This window comes from Coregonus clupeaformis, chromosome 16 (genome assembly GCF_020615455.1).
Source record: "Coregonus clupeaformis isolate EN_2021a chromosome 16, ASM2061545v1, whole genome shotgun sequence".
Classification (NCBI taxonomy): Eukaryota; Metazoa; Chordata; class Actinopteri; order Salmoniformes; family Salmonidae; genus Coregonus; species Coregonus clupeaformis.
This window is the reverse complement of record NC_059207.1, coordinates 53156698-53171022: the sequence shown is the minus strand read 5'-3', so window position 1 is coordinate 53171022 and position 14325 is coordinate 53156698. Positions and strand designations below refer to the sequence as shown.

At 48.6% G+C, this 14325-nt stretch overlaps 1 pseudogene; it reads left to right on the top strand.

Moving 5' to 3' along the window:
• LOC121584012 overlaps positions 1-14325 on the top strand; it is a 46388-nt pseudogene that overhangs the window by 18239 nt on the left and 13824 nt on the right.

The following is a 14325-nucleotide window of genomic DNA, read 5'->3' as shown; positions in this document are numbered from 1 at the left end:
AGTGGCGCAGTGGTCTAAGGCACTGCATCGCAGTGCTAGCTGTGCCACTAGAGATCCTGGTTCGAATCCAGGCTCTGTCGTAGCCGGCCGCGACCGGGAGACCCATGGGGTGGCACACAATTGGCCCAGCGTCGTCCAGGGTAGGGGAGGGAATGGCCGGCAGGGGATGTAGCTCAGTTGGTAGAGCATGGCGTTTGCAACGCCAGGGTTGTGGGTTCGATAAAATAATGTATGCGCTAACTGTAAGTCGCTCTGGATAAGAGCGTCTGCTAAATGACGTAAATGTAATGTAAATGTAAACATGACCTGACCAGGAAAAACTGTGGGACCTCTTTGGCATTCTAAGACACCCCGGCATACCATTTGGCGGCAGGTAGCTACCATATAAAATTATTTGACTTAAGACCGTAAGATAAAGTGTTATTGCGTTATGTAATAGAAGTAAAAACACTTAAACGAGGGGATTTCAAATATACCGTAAGTGACAAGTGTTTACTAAATAATTTATAACACTTTATGGCTATCTGATATCACAGGAGCCAAGTAACCCCCCTTTAAAGACCTGAGAGGGTTGTGTTTTGATTTTAGGCCAAGGCCACACAGTGTCAAGGTTGAGCGTAGATGTGGTGTGGAATCAAGCGCAGGACACACAGAGGCTTCGTACTAACGTCTTTAGTGAAGACAGCAAAAGAACAAGCCAACACGGCTAAATACAACCCGGCAGACAAGCGAACTTTACGCACACCGGTAAATGTACAAAACAAAAGGCGCACACTGTGCGGAACTCTCTACAAAACAATACCGAGAGATAAATGAACTAACATCCCAAGTTGTGTCACGAGTTGCTAAGCCAGAACCCAGAAGCAGACCAGGACAAGGTAAGTTGAAACGAAGGTGAGTGTTTATTTACAAGTTCAAGAGTGATGCTGAATAATCCAGGGAACAGAGCGGGCGGCGTTGATTAGTTGTTGGGGGGTGCAGTGGTTGATCCCATCCTGGGTCGGCAGCCGCCGACCACCAGGCAGAGGTTGGATGAAGGTTCCGGACGGGTGACTGCAGATGGAACAAAACGGGGGTAAGTAAGCAACAAACCAACAAGGGTGCAAAAACAACAAAACTAACGCTTAGGCTCTAAGACTGATACTCTGGTAAACCTACTGTTCATGGCTAACGATCCGGCAGGGAATGGATGTTAGGCCAGAGCCTAAGAAGGGTGATGATCAGGACCAGGTGTGCAGATTGCTGATGGGATGCAGGTGCGGAAATCAAGAGAGCTCCCGGAGCGTTCCAGAACCCTCGGGAAACTGGAGATCACGAACATAACAACTAGTCCACAGACAGGACCCGACTCAGACTGCCGGGATCGTTACAGTACCCCCCTCCGACGAACGCCACCGGGCGGACTCCCGGAGCGCCAGGATGGAGGCGGTAGAAGTCACTGATGAGGTCAGCATCTAGGACCTGTCGCCGCGGAATCCAACTCCTCTCTTCAGGACCATACCCCTCCCAGTCCACGAGATACTGGAAACCCCGGCCCCGCCGTCTGGAATCCATGATGCGACGCACCGTGTAGGGCAGGACCACCTCCGATCATCCGAGGAGGGAGGAGGAGGAGGCGGAGGAGGCAACAGAGGACTGAGGAAACAGGCTTGAGGCAGGAGACATGAAAGGTGGGATGGACTCTGAGCGTCCTCGGGAGTTTGAGCTCGAACTGCCACCGGATTGATCACCTTTCTCCACCACAAACGGACCAATGAACCGGTAACAACTTCCTAGACTCAGTCCGTAAAGGAAGATCCCGTGTGGCCAACCAGACCCTATCTCCGATGGTGTAGGTGGGAGCGGGGATCCGAGCGACGATTCGCCTGGGAGCTGATACCGGTCCGAAACTCTAAGGAGTGCTTTTCTGGCCCGATGCCAGGTCCGGTGGCAACGAGCGAATATGGACCTGAACAGAAGGCACTGAGAGCTCCTTCTCCTGAGAAGGGAACAAGGGAGGTTGGTAGCCATACAGGCACTGGAAGGGAGACATCCCAGTGGCAGATGTAGGGAGAGTATTGTGGGCATACTCAACCCAAGGCAACTGAGAGACCCAGGAGGTGGGGTTGGAAGAGGCCAGGCAGCGTAGCGTGGATTCCATCTTCTGGTTGGCTCTCTCCGCCTGACCATTAGATTGGGGGTGAAAACCAGATGTGAGACTGACTGTAGCTCCAATGGCCAAACAGAAGGACTTCCAGACAGCAGAGGTAAACTGAGGGCCACGGTCGGAAACGATATCACTGGGCAACCCGTGGACCCTGAAAACCTCCCCTAACCAGGATCTCGGACGTCTCCGAGGCAGAGGGAAGCTTGGCAATAGGCACAAAGTGGGCGAACTTGCTGAATCTGTCCACGATAGTCAGAACGACCGTGTTCCCCTCAGAAGCGGGCAACCCAGTGACAAAGTCCAGGGCCAGATGCGACCATGGTCGCGGGAATAGGAAGGGGGTGAAGTAGTCCAGAGCTGGGCCGATTGGTACTCTTATTCTGCGCACACACTGGACAGGCAGCAACATAACCCCGAGTATCCTCGGCCATGGCAGGCCACCAAAAGCGTCTGCGAAGAAAACGCCATTGTCCGAGCCACGCCAGGGTGACAAGCCATCTTGCTGGCGTGGGACCATTTGAGGACAGCAGGACGAACCGACTCAGGCACAAACAACCGACCGGGTGGACCGTTACGGGACCGGGGCTGAGTCCGAAGGGCCGCCAGCACCTCCTCCTCAATCTTCCACATAACTGCTCCCACGACGCAGTTCCGGGGGGAGAATTGTCTCGGTCTTGGACCCACTCTCCTCCGTCTTGGAGAACATCCGGGACAAGGCGTCCGCCTTGCCGTTCTTAGATCCAGGTCGGAACGTCAGGGAAAACTTGAATCGTCCGAAAAACAACGCCCACCTGGCCTGACGGGGAGTTGAGACGTTTAGCCGATTGCACGTAAGCAAGATTCTTGTGGTCAGTCCAGACAATAAACGGTTGCTCCGCCCCCTCCAACCAGTGGCGCCACTCCTCCAAGGCAAGTTTCACCGCGAGAAGCTCCGGTTACCCACATCGTAATTCCTCTCCGCAGGCGAAAGGCGACGAGTAGTAGGCGCAGGGATGGAGTTTACTGTCCGTGGAGCATCGCTGCGACAGGGATGGCGCCAACTCCCACATCAGACGCATCCACTTCAACGACCGAACTGACGGGCCGTGTCCGGTTGAGAGAGAATCGGTGCGTTGGTGAATCGCCTCTTCAAATCCAGAAACGCTCGATCCGCCTCCGGATTCCACTTGAAGGTCCTGATACTGGAAGTCAAGGCAGTTAACGGAGCGGCCACACGGCTGTAATCCCGGATGAATCTGCGGTAGAAATTCGCAAACCCCAAAAATCTCTGGAGCTGCAATCTCGTACGGGCTGGGCCCATTCCAGAACCGCTCTAACCTTCTCCTGGTCCATCCTAATCTCTCCCCTGGAGATGATGTACCCGAGAAAGGATGTCGTGTGGGCGTGAAACTCGCACTTCTCGGCCTTCACGAACAGGCGATTCTCCAACAATCGCTGCAGAACCTGCCGGACATGCTGGGACGTGGTCGGAAGGTTCCTTCGAGAAGATCAGAATGTCATCCAGGTAAACAAACACAAAGAGACCGATCATATCTCTCAGGACGTCGTTCACCATACTCTGGAATACCGCTGGAGCATTGGTCAGTCCAAACGGCATCACCTGATACCAAGTGACCCATCGGGTGTATTGAAACCCGTCAACCACTCGTCCCCCTCTCTGATCCGGACCATGTGATACGCATTGCGTAGGTCTAGCTTGGTGAACACCGTAGCACCCTGTAAGGAGTCGAAGGCAGAACTCATCAAGGGCAGGGGGATACTTGTTCTTGACCGTGATGTCATTCAACCCCCGATAATCAATACGGTCGAAGAGAGCCATCCTTCTTACCCACAAAGAAGAATCCTGACCCCAGGGGTGATGATGTAGGGACCTAACGAGACCAGCAGCTAGGGACTCCTTGATGTAGGTCTCCAAAGCCTCACGTTCAGGTCGGGAGATACTGTATAACCTTCCCTTGGGGTAGACAGCTCCAGGGAACAGGTTGATGGCACAATCATATGGTCGGTGGGGGAGGGGGAGTGACAGAGCCTTCTGCTTACTGAAAACTTCCCCAAATCGTGATATGTCTCGGGAACCAGGGACAAATCTGGGGGTTTAGCCTCAATCACCTGACTGGGAACCGAATGGGGGCAGGCAGTCTTGAGACAGTTAGCATGACAATCAAGGCTCCAACTCGTTACCTTGCCCGTCACCCAATCGAACGTGGGATTGTGTTCCTTCAGCCAGGGGTATCCAAGGACCAGAGGAACCTGGGAAGACGGCAGAATGAAGAATGAAATCATCTCAGAATGATTCCCCGACAACCGCATCTTAACCGGTTCAGTCCTCATCGTGATACGTGCCAGACTACTGCCGTCCAGAGTGGTAGCTTCAATGGCTTCCGGCAATTGCTCCTGGAAAGCCCCAGCTGTTCCACCAACTCGGCATCTAGAAAGCTTCCACCGGCACCTGAATCGATAAAGCGTTAATCGCTAAGCTCTGATTCCTGTTCATAAGGGTAGCCGGGAAACGGGGTCCGACAGAGGTATTGAGAGGTCGAAACTGGCTCGCTAAAAGTCCTCCCAACTTTAGCGAGCCGCGCAGTTTGGATTCGACCCAACTGGAACCTGAGAAGCTGATCGGTTGGACGGAACCCATTGCTTCTCCCTCCTTCGCTCTCGGACTCGATTATCCACCCGAATAGACAAGGCTACCAAGCTGTCCAGGTCACTAGGCTCCGGATAGGAGATCAACTCATCCTTGAGCTGCTCCGACAGACCCTGGTAAAAGGCCGCTTTGCAGAGCCTCCTCATTCCACCCACTCTCCACAGCCAACGTCTTGAACTCGATCACGAAGTCGCCACGCTGCGGAGTTCCTTGGCGAAAGCGAAAACAGGCGCCTAGCTGCGTCCCTCCCTCGGACGGAATGGTCGAAGAGCTTCCTCATCTCGGCCGTGAACCCCTGGTATGAAGCCATGCAGGGATCCTGTCGTTCCCAAACGGCTGAAGCCCACTCCAGCGCTCGACCACGCAGCAACTCAATCACAAAGGCTATCCTAGCCTTGTCTGTAGCATAAGAGTAGGGCTGTAGATCGAACACTAATCCACACTGCATAAGGAAGGAACGGCATCTTCCCAGCTCCCCTCATATTTATCCGGCGTCGGAACCTTGGGCTCACGGAAGGACACAGCTTCAGAAGCGGCAGGCGAGATGGGTGAAACCGGTAGTGGATCTTCCACCGGACACTTGGCGTTGGTTCTGGACCTCCGTCAGACCGGTAGAAAGGTTCCGAACTGACAACGCGATCTCCTGTAGTACCGTGCTATGATGGCCCAACATCTTCTCCTGCTGGGTAATGGCATGGCGAACAGAGTCCAGGTCCGCTGGGTTCATTACTGGCCGGATCGTTCTGTCACGAGTTGCTAAGCCAGAACCCAGAAGCAGACCAGGACAAGGTAAGTTGAAACGAAGGTGAGTGTTTATTTACAAGTTCAAGAGTGATGCTGAATAATCCAGGGAACAGAGCGGGCGGCGTTGATTAGTTGTTGGGGGTGCAGTGGTTGATCCCATCCTGGGTCGGGCAGCCGCCGACCACCAGGCAGAGGTTGGATGAAGGTTCCGGACGGGTGACTGCAGATGGAACAAAACGGGGGTAAGTAAGCAACAAACCAACAAGGTGCAAAAACAACAAAACTAACGCTAGGCTCTAAGACTGATACTCTGGTAAACCTACTGTTCATGGCTAACGATCCGGCAGGGAATGGATGTTAGGCCAGAGCCTAAGAAGGGTGATGATCAGGACCAGGTGTGCAGATTGCTGATGGGATGCAGGTGCGGAAATCAAGAGAGCTCCCCGGAGCGTTCCAGAACCCTCGGGAAACTGGAGATCACGAACATAACAACTAGTCCACAGACAGGACCCGACTCAGACTGCCGGGATCGTTACAAGTTGACAAAGAACAATTACACACAACACATGACAAAACCCAAGAGAACTTATAGGACACATAATTAACACTAACAAGGAACAGGTGTAACAAAACAGACCAAACCAAACAAACATCGAAACATAGAACGGTGGCAGCTAGTACTCCAGAGACGACGACCGCCGAAGCCTGCCCGAACAAGGAGAAGGAGCAGCCTCGGCCGAAACCGTGACACACAGACCATAATAATGACAGAGTACTGATGATGATGTAATACTAAATACTTCTAAGGATTTTCTCCTAATAATTGCACCTTCTCTCCCTACCTTCTAACCACAGCAACGCGCTCATAGGTTGAATCCCAAATGGCACCATAATCCCTATTTAGTGCACTGGGCCCTGGCCAAAAGTAGTGCACTATATAGGGAATAGGGTGACATTTGGGGCGCAGACGTACTCTCCCATTACATAAAACCACCCAAGGATCTTCAAGAGAGTGATCGATGGGAAAATAATAGTGTGTACTTTATTAGAGGTTTAACGTAAACCCTCTAATGGAAATAGTCATGAAAATATAAAGCTGTTGTACAAGTGAGAGTGAATTATGAAGGGAAAACCCTGTTCCCATCCCACACGTTGTCACCGTGAGTAATAAGGTGACAGGAATGTTTGAAAGAAAGAAGATGAGTAGGCGGCCAGTACGTTGCAATAAACATTTAACCGAAAATATTTACAAAAGCATACATAAAGGGGCAGATCAGCATTGTACATCAGCACACACAACCAGACGACAGGAATGTTGAAAAGGTGGACGGCGTGTATACCTTTTAAATCACTAGAATATGGCCCCAATCTCATCTTCATCTCTTCCATCATTAGGAATAGACCGATTAGACAGACAAACTTTACTGTACAGCGCCAGGGGGGCCTAATGGTTCACAGGATACAGGCTCTGCAGCTGTGTCGCCTGGCAGATTTCACCTCTGATTTACTGATGGGAGGTGATAGGTTAATAGGTGCTTACTGTTAGGGCAGAGGCCCAATCCATAGAGAGTAGGAGGTGCTGTCATCTGTTAGGGTTTTATTGCTTTTAGAGTGGAAACTTCTTAATGGAAACTAAACTTCATAACAGTGCTTATCTGAGATTATGGCTTTTTCTCTTTATTTCATTCTCTCACTCTGTTTCTCTGTCTCTCTCGTTCTTTCTCTCTCTCCTCCTCCGCTGCTCTCTCTCCCTCCTCTCTCTCTCCTAGCTCTTGATGGAAGGTCGACCGAGTGAGGATGCAGGCAACAGTGTGGCGATCTTTGAAATCCACATTGTACCAGGCACTGCATAGGTCAGTTCTCAGGGGGAAAAGAGAACTGTTAAGCCCTATATCAGGGCTCATCAACTAGATTCAGCCGCGGGGATTTTTTCTTGAGCGGATGGTCGGGGGCCGGAACATAATTACAAATAATTTGTAGACTGCAAATTGACCCCAAGAAGCCCAAACATATTTAATATTTGACAAAAACATAATAATGTCTAACCTTGCTTACATTTGTATACGTTCACGTGTCTCTCTATTATATGCGTGAGAATACTTGGGGAATTTGGGAATACTCGTGAAAACGTGGGGGGGCCAAATTAAATTACTATTGTCCCGCTAGCCGCCTGTTGCGGAACCCCTGCCCCTACATCATGTGGTTTATGATTTAAGATCAAGAATGATAAGACAACACATTGAACTTAGTCAGACAGTGCAGGTCCTATAGTCTGGTGGTGTATGTGGTTCAATTCCCCGTCTTCACCCTTCCAACTTTGTCTCCTCCTAATCTGTCTCCCCCGCTGTTTCTAATCTGTCTGAATAAAAGTTATAATGGCCCAACAAATTGAGAACTCAGTCAGAACATTTCTCTGACGATATTGAAACCATAAATATTCCTTGTGCATGGTACAGAATTTCCATGTGCCCACTTATTTGGGGATATGTTAGGCCTATAGAGATGGTGTAATGTCACAAAAACTCACAGGACAAATACATAAATAAGGAAAGTACTAACACTTTACATAACGTTTTCTTATACCTGTGTAGTAACACTGTAGTAACAAACATGAAGTGTTACCAGGAAACCTAACTGTTGTTGTTGTCAGAGTGTAACTTTGAGGAGCACCACCTTTGCGGCTACAGTAACCACTGGAACCCCAATGTCAACTGGTACGTTGGAGGAAGTCTGGCCCGAGACCCACAGTCCAACCTGCCTGATGATCACACCATGAGCAACCAGAGAGGTACTTACACACACTGATCACACCATGAGCAACCAATATAAACACATACACACATAAATGCATGCACACTGAAACACACATACCGATACACACATACACATACTGATCTCACCATGAGCAGTGCCTGACCTTAGTGTGTGTTCTGTTCCTTGGGGCATGTGTACTAGTTTTTGTTCTTCGTATCATGATTAACCCAATATTTGCTGTCATGTTTTTACACTACGCCCCCCAACCTTCCACACCACCTCACTCCAGGCCACTACATGTATGTGGACTCGGTTTACGCCAAACGGTTCCAGGAAGTGGCCAAGCTGATGTCTCCCATGACGACTACGCCGATGTCGGGCTGCCTGACGTTCTACTACCAGCGGGACCAGGAGAGAGGCAACATCTTCTCAGTGCTCACTAGAGACATACTGGGACACTACGAGGAGATCTGGAGACCAGAGGTCTATGCTACACCCACCTGGAGGCTGGTCAACGTGGACATCAAGGCCCCACACCCCATGGAGGTCAGTACTGGTAGTGCACACCCTAGAGTTCAGGGGTCAGATGGAAAGGACAGATATACCAGTCAAAAGTTTGGACACACCTACTCATTCAAGGGTTTTCTTTATTTTTACTCTTTTTAATAATACTGAAGACATCAAAACTATTAAATAACACATATGGAATCATGTAGTAACGAAAAAGGTGTTCAACAAATCAACATCTATTATATATTTGAGATTCTTCAAATAGCCACCCTTTGCCTTGATGACAGCTTTGCACACTCTTGGCATTCTCTCAACCAGCTTCATAAGATAGTCACCTGGAATGCATTTCAATTAACAGGTGTGCCTTCTTAAAAGTTAATTTGTGTCATTTCTTTCTTTCTTAATGTGTTTCAGCCAATCAGTTGTGTTGTGACAAGGTAGGGGAGGTATACAGAAGATAGCCCTATTTGGTAAAAGACCAAGTCCATATTATGGCAAGAACAGCTCAAATAAGCAAAGAGAAGCAACAGTCCTTCATTACTTTAAGACATGAAGGTCAGTCAATACGGAACATTTCAAGAACTTTGAAAGTTTCTTCAAGTGCAGTCACAAAAAACATCAAGCGCTATGATGAAACTGGCTCTCATGAGGACCACCACAGGAATGGAAGACCCAGAGTTACCTCTGCTGCAGAGGACAAGTTCATTAGAGTTACCAGCCCCAGAAATTGCAGCCCAAATAAATGCTTCACAGAGTTCAAGTAACAGACACATCTCAACATCACCTGTTCAGAGGAGACTGTGTGAATCAGGCTTTCATGGTCGAATTACTGCAAAGAAACCACTACTAAAGGACACCAATAAGAAGAAGAGACTTGCTTGGGCCAAGAAACACGAGCATTGGACATTAGACTGGTGGAAATGTGTCCTTTGGTCTGGAGTCCAAATTGGAGATTTTTGGTTCCAACCGCTGTGACTTTGTAAGATGCGGTGTGGGTGAACGGATGATCTCTGCATGTGTATTTCCCACCGTAAAGCATGGAGGAGAAGGTGTTATGGTATGGGGGTGCTTTGCTGGTGACACTGTCTGTGATTTATTTAGAATTCAAGGCACACTTAACCAGCATGGCTACCACACCCAATTGAAATGGTTTGGGATGAGTTGGACCACAGAGTGAAGGAAAAGCAGTCAACAAGTGATCAGCATATGTGGGAACTCCTTCAAGACTGTTGGAAAAGCATTCCAGGTGAAGCTGGTTGAGAGAATGTGCAAAGCTGTCATCAAGGCAAAGGGTGGCTATATGAGGAATCTCAAATATAATATATATATTTTTTTCTGTTTTACTACATGATTCCATATGTGTTATTTCATGGTTTTGATGTCTTCACTATTATTCTACAATGTAGAATACAGTAAAAATAAAGTAAAACCCTTGAATGAGTAGGTGTGTCCAAACTTTTGACTGGTACTGTACATACACACACACACACACACACACACACACACACACACACACACACACACACACAGGCTGGTCGGCACACACGCGCACACACACACACACACACACGTATGCACACATGCGCATGCTCGCACACACACACACACACACCACAAACACACATACACCACCAACTTTTATGACCTCAGGTCCAGACAGTGACCCTCTTCACTGACCCCCTAACAACACTTCTTCCGACACCAGGGACTCCGACACGCACGCGCACACACACACACACACACAGATGAAGTGGTGCCAGGAAAATAGCCTCTCCCTCAATGTCAACAAAACAAAGGAGCTGATCGTGGACTACATCGACGCGCCGCAGTAGAGAGGGTCAAAAGCAAGTTCCTCGGCATGCACATCACTGACAACCTGAAATGGTCCCTTCACACAGACAACGTGGTGAAGAAGGCGCAACAGTGCCTCTTTTTTATTTTATTTTTATTTCACCTTTATTTAACCAGGTAAGCCAGTTGAGAACAGGTTCTCATTTACAACTGCGACCTGGCCAAGATAAAGCAAAGTAGTGCAATAAAAACAACACAGAGTTACATATGGGGTAAAAAAAAACATAAAGTCAGAAATACAACAGAAAATATATTTACAGTGTGTGCAAATGTAGCAAGTTATGGAGGTAAGGCAATAAATAGGCTATAGTGCAGAATAATTACAATAGTATTAACACTGGAATGCTAGATGTGCAAGAGATTATGTGCAAATAGAGATACTGGGGGTGCAAAAGAGCAAAATAAATAACAATATAGGGATGAGGTAGTTGGGTGGGCTAATTTCAGATGGGCTGTGTACAGGTGCAGTGATCGGTAAGGTGCTCTGACAACTGATGCTTAAAGTTATTGAGGGAGATAAGAGTCTCCAGCTTCAGAGATTTTTGCAATTCGTTCCAGTCATTGGCAGCAGAGAACTGGAAGGAATGGCGGCCAAAGGAGGTGTTGGCTTTGGGAATGACCAGAGAGATATACCTGCTGGAGCGCAGACTACGGGTGGGTGCTGCTATGGTGACCAATGAGCTAAGATAAGGCGAGGGATTTGCCTAGCAGTGATTTATAGATGGCCTGGAGCCAGTGGGTTTTGACGACGAACATGTAGTGAGGACCAGCCAACAAGAGCGTACAGGTCACAGTGGTGGGTAGTGTATGGGGCTTTGGAGACAAAACGGATGGCACTGTGATAGACTACATCCAATTTGCTGAGTAGAGTGTTGGAGGCTATTTTGTAAATGACATCGCCGAAGTCAAGGATCGGTAGGATAGTCAGTTTTACGAGGGCATGTTTGGCAGCATGAGTGAAGGAGGCTTTGTTGCGAAATAGGAAGCCGATTCTAGATTTAACTTTGGATTGGAGATTCTTTATGTGAGTCTGGAAGTTGAGTTTACAGTCTAACCAGACACCTAGATATTTGTAGTTGTCCACATACTCTAGGTCAGACCCGTCGAGAGTGGTGATTCTAGTCGGGTGGGCGGGTGCTAGCAGCGTTCGATTGAAAAGCATGCATTTAGTTTTGCTAGTGTTTAAGAGCAGTTGAAGGCTACTGAAGGATTGTTGTATGGCATTGAAGCTCGTTTGGAGGTTTGTTAACACAGTGTCCAATGAAGGGCCAGATGTATACAAAATGGTGTCGTCTGCGTAGAGGTGGATCTGAGAGTCACCAGCAGCAAGAGCGACATCATTGATATACACGGAGAAAAGTGTCGGCCCAAGAATTGAACCCTGTGGCACCCCCATAGAGACTGCCATAGGTCCAGACAACAGGCCCTCCGATTTGACACACTGAACTCTATCTGAGAAGTAGTTGGTGAACCAGGCGAGGCAGTCATTTGAGAAACCAAGGCTATTTAGTCTGCCAATAAGAATGCGGTGGTTGACAGAGTCGAAAGCCTTGGCCAGGTCGATGAAGACGGCTGCACAGTACTGTCTATTATCAATCGCGGTTATAATATCGTTTAGGACCTTGAGCGTGGCTGAAGTGCACCCGTGACCAGCTCGGAAACCGGATTGCATAGCGGAGAAGGTACGGTGGTATTCGAAATGGTCGATGATCTGTTTGTTAACTTGGCTTTCGAATACTTTCGAAAGGCAGGGCAGGATGGATATAGGTCTGTAGCAGTTTGGATCTAGAGTGTCACCCCCTTTGAAGAGGGGGGATGACCGCGGCAGCTTTCCAATCTCTGGGGATCTCAGACGTTATGAAAGAGAGGTTGAACAGACTAGTAATAGGGGTTGCGACAATTTGGCGGCTAGTTTTAGAAAGAAAGGGTCCAGATTGTCTAGCCCAGCTGATTTGTAGGGGTCCAGATTTTGCAGCGCTTTCAAAACATCAGCTGTCTGAATTTGTGTGAAGGAGAAGCGGGGGGGCATGGGCAAGTTGCAGCAGAGGGTGCAGAGTTGGTGGCCGGGTTAGTGGTAGCCAGATGGAAAGCATGGCCAGCTGTAGCAAAATGCTTGTTGAAATTCTCGATTATTGTAGATTTATCGGTGGTGATAGTGTTTCCTAGCCTCAGTGCAGTGGGCAGCTGGGAGGAAGTGCTCTTATTCTCCATGGACTTTACAGTGTCCCAAAACTTTTTGGAGTTAGTGCTACAGGATGCAAATTTCTGTTTGAAAAAAGTTAGCCTTTGCTTTCCTGACTGCTTGTGTATATTGGTTCCTAACTTCCCTGAAAAGTTGCATATCGCGGGGGCTATTTGATGCTAATGCTGTACGCCACAGGATGTTTTTGTGCTGGTCAAGGGCAGTCAAGTCTGAGGAGAACCAGGGGCTATATCGGTTCTTAGTTCTGTATTTTTGAATGGGGCATGTCTATTTAAGATTGAGAGGAAATTACTTTTAAGGAACAACCAGGCATCCTCTACTGACGGAATGAGATCTATATCCATCCAGGATACCTGGGCCAGGTCAATTAGGAAGGCCTCCTCGCTAAAGTGTTTTAGGGAGCGTTTGACAGTGATGAGGGGTGGTCGTTTGACCGCGGACCCGTTACGGACGCAGGCAATAAGGCAGTGATCGCTGAGATCCTGGTTGAAGACAGCTGAGGTGTATTTAGAGGGTATGTTAGTCAGGATGATATCTATGAGGGTACCCATGTTTACGGATTTAGGGTTGTACCTGGTAGGTTCGTTGATAATTTGCGTGAGGTTGAGGGCATCTAGCTTGGATTGTAGGATGGCTGGGGTATTAAGCATATCCCAATTTAGGTCACCAAGCAGTACAAACTCTGAGGATAAATGGGGGCAATCAATTCACATATGGTGTCCAGGGCACAGCTGGGGGGCTGAGGGGGGTCTGTAGCAAGCGGCAACAGTGAGAGACTTATTTCTGGAAAGGTGGATTTTTAGAAGTAGAAGCTCAAACTGTTTGGGCACAGACCTGGATAGTATGATGGAGCTCTGCAGGCTATCTCTACAGTAGATTGCAACTCCACCCCCTTTGGCAGTTCTATCTAGACGGAAAATGTTATAGTTGGGGATGGAAATTTCAGAATTTTTGGTGGCCTTCCTGAGCCAGGATTCAGACACTGCTAGAACATCAGGGTTGGCAGAGTGTGCTAACGCAGTGAATAACTCAAACTTAGGAAGTAGACTTCTGATATTTATGTGCAAGAAACCAAGACTTTTGCGATTACAGAAGTCATCAAATGATAGCGCCTGGGGAGTAGGAGTGATACTGAGGGCTGCAGGGCCTGGGTTAGCCTCTACATCACCAGAGGAACAGAGGAGGACTAGAATAAGGATACGGCTAAAGGCTTTAAGAACTGGTCTTCTAGTGCGTTGGGTACATAGAATAAAGGGGGCAGATTTCCGGGTGTTATAGAAAAGATTCAGGGCATTATGTACAGACAAGGATATGGAAGGATATGAGTAAAGTGGAGGTAAACTGGCTGGAGAAATGTGGCTTGGCCCCTAAGACCCTCACAAACTTCTACAGCTGCACCATTGAGAGCATCCTGTTGGGCTGTTACCTCGCCTAGTATGGCGATTGCACCACCCGCAACCGCAGGGGGTG